A 3,549-nucleotide genomic window follows, 5' to 3' on the forward strand; every position below is an offset into this window, starting at 1 on the left:
TGTAATAATTTTACTTTGTTCGATATTCAGCATGTAACCAGGTTAGCTAACATTCCGGCGCATCTCTGTGCAAAGCGTGCTTGCACTCTGAATGTGACCGGTAGCTGGCTTGACGAAACCCCTAGCTTCTTAGTGACCAGCTTATTGGCTGATTGTCCTAAGAATGCCTTCATAGAATAAAGCTCTCTGATTTTCCCGCAAAAAAGAAAATGCAACTCCACAGACGTAGTCAAATAAGACTCGCATGCACGCCGTAAGCCAAACGGACTACAAACAGAATATCACAGATAGCAACTGAAATCCCTATGCACCCCCAGATCTCGTACCCCTACATATCCCAAACAAATAGCACGTGGCAGCACATGATTAACCAGTTTTAGGCTGCAAAAGAACTAAAAAAATCCACAAAAGTGAAACGGTTCTAGATCTAGAGATTCTAAATTTTTTAATTCTATTTATAGACGTTGAATAACTTTTTTTTCAATAATACAGGAGATAATAGGAGTCTTCGGTAAAAGCTGCATGATTAGTAACTCCCAGTATAGGAACATCTTCCCAATTTGGGCACTGGAGAGTACCGGCGCCTAGTCTTGGCTGATAGCAGCTAGTACTTATGTGTTTAGTGGCAATGAATTTGTGAAGTTTGTAAGAATCTGCAGATCATTTTATGCTTGTGTATGTTCATTGTTGATGAATATATAACCCAGTATGTAAAAGACATATTTTTGTGAGTGGTTCCGATCTCTTTAAAATATAAATCAATGCAATTCTAGATGGTCAGGTAGTAGAGTTCGTCAGTTAATATCATTGACAAGAGCGATTTTTTCAGAGAGTTGTAGTAATTTTCTGTAGATATATTTCCACCAAAGGGAAAATTCGGTTAATGCCAAAAAACAAATCAAGTCGGCTGAGTGGAAATATCAGTATATCGAAATGTGGGCTTGCAGCAATGGTACTATCCTACGCAGAATCCAGATCAAAGCAGTGCATTGTCCCCTTCACTGAGCTCGCGGCCGCCCCTAGTGGTGCTCAACCTCCACTCGCGAGATGAAAGCCGAGTTCCCTCTAGCCTTTAACCTTCACATCCTGGTCTCTACATGTTCCACATGTGGTGGTGAAAGGCAGCAACCGAAGCCTCCTTTGCGATGGCAAGTGGAGGGACGTTTTTCCGGATGTCTCACATTTCCAACACATTGCACACCCATCTAACCCCTCCCATTGTCATGTCATTCCCATTTATCACTTTCTTCTTTCCATTTCTTAGTCTCATTTGTGTGTGGGTTTGGGGGCCTCAAATTGAGAAGCAGAGCTAGCTAAGATCGGTAGTAGGCTAAAGGAAAAAGAGTGCCCATCAATTGGATATATGCTCAGCTAGGTTTGGAAGTATGAAGAGGAACTATATACTTTATATATATGTGTAAATTGGTGTGGGCCTGTGTTAAGATCGTCATATTTTCTGGTAAAAAAGAAAATATCTCCTGTGAACTACAACTCATCAATGATCTCTTGCTCTAATAAAGCAGAGGATAGGTATCTCAGTGGCAGCAGTGATATCTCAACTCATCAGTTGTTTCTTGTTTCCTTCTCCATGAACGTAGCAATAAACCAGTTTCAAAAAAAAAAAAAAACATAGCAATAAACATGTAGACACTTGCAGAGTTCTTTTTCTCACTGCTCTCCTATTGAGGAGTAAATAGCAAAAACCTACCATATTACAGGCTAGGGTTATGAAAAACTACCTTTTTTCTTAATTTCCCAAAATGCTACCACAAATTTGGTTCGCTGTTCCAAAAGAAACACTAGTGAGTGAAGTGTTAACTTTTAACTTTGATTACGGCAACCCTGGCCCGCTTGTTAGGTCTGATGCGGCATAAAAGTCAACACTGTTAGCTTTGACCGTTATGAAAGGTGAAGCCCACATGTTAGTCCTTTCCAAAAATAAGAAAGCAATCGGGACCTGTAACTTTCGAGAAAAAGCAATTGGGTCACTGTAAATTTCTAGAAAAAGCAAGCGGGTCCTCTAAAAAAATCAATCGGGTCCTGCTTGGCTGCCGGCGAGCTCATCCCAGCCTCGGTTGTCGTGGCGTAATGTCTCCGCGCGCGCCGATGCCAGCGGCGCACCTTCCACTCGCCAGTGAGGAGAGCCAGAGAAGTGCTGGGATGGCGAGGGAGCTCCAGCTCTCCCTTCCTTGGCCTCCGCCTCCATGCCCGTGTCTGTCCCTTCCCGCTCGCTTGACCGGGGAGTTCCTCTTCTCCGGCACCGGTGACGCCATCCCGGCCCGCTCACCCTTGCTTCCACACTCTTCCTTTCCGATGCCGATGCAACAGTGAGTAGTAGCACGCAAAGGCGGTGGCAATAGCAGCAACACTTAGCAGCGGCGGCGGCAGCATGCAGCAGCGGAGAACAGCAGAGGTGGTGGCAGGCAGCAACAACAACAACACGCGGCATCAGCGGTAGCTTCCGCCCATGGCGTTGGGGCTACGGGAGAGAGAGAGTGAGGCGCATAGGGTGGGTGCAGCGATACAGAGAAGAGAAGAGAAGAGAGAGAAGAAGCTGACATGTGGGCCCCACACGACCATAATTGCCAATTTAACTGTTTATATAACGGCGTTGACTTTTTTGGCACGTGGAACTGACGAGCGGGCCCTCCATATCATAAGGCAGATTAAAACATAACCATTCAGTCACTAGTGTTTTTTAGAACAACGAACCAAATTTGTGGCTGTATTTTGGGAAGTTAAGAAAAATGTTAGTTTTTCCTAACCCTAGACCGTGATGTGGCAGTTTTTTGCTATCTACTTGCTACTGAGTGGATGCAATATCCTTCATGTGCTATGATGAAAGAATAACACGGAATTAGATGCACAGTGCCAATGCTAGAGTATATCTCCGTGTTCCTTCACTATTGATAACTTATGTTCCATCGAGTTTGACCCCTTCGGCTTCTCTGTGAAGGATATTCGCACCAAGGCCGTGATTCTTCGCTGCAATAGCCATGGAGATCTCTACGTGTTTCCCTCCTCGGTCATCAACCATCACGCCCATGGACTCATCGCCACCACCTCCACCGAACTTTGGCATCGCCGTCTAGGACATCCAGGTCACGACGCTATGTCACATCTTCATAAACAGTCGTCTATTCCTTGTAATAAACCGGCGTCACACGTTTGTCATGCTTGCCAACTTGGCAAACATGTGCGCTTGCCATTCACTAGGTCTACCTCGCATTGTGTCGAACCGTTTCAGTTGGTGCATTGTGATCTTTGGACATCTCCTGTTTTGAGCAACTCTAGTTTTAAGTACTATCTTGTTATTGTGGACGACTTCTCGCATTATATATGAACGTTTTCTCTTTGCAACAAATCCGACACCGCCGCCACCCTTATTAATTTTGTTGCCTACGCCCGCACCCAATTCTCCCGTCCACTAGTAGCAATGCAGTCCGACGACGGCACCGAGTTTCTCAACTCCACGGTCACCACCTTCTTTGCCTCTCACGGCATCCATCTTCGACTTTCATGCCCGTACACCTTCCCTCAAAACGGCAA

Source organism: Triticum aestivum, chromosome 3B (assembly GCF_018294505.1).
Source record: "Triticum aestivum cultivar Chinese Spring chromosome 3B, IWGSC CS RefSeq v2.1, whole genome shotgun sequence".
NCBI lineage: Eukaryota > Viridiplantae > Streptophyta > Magnoliopsida > Poales > Poaceae > Triticum > Triticum aestivum.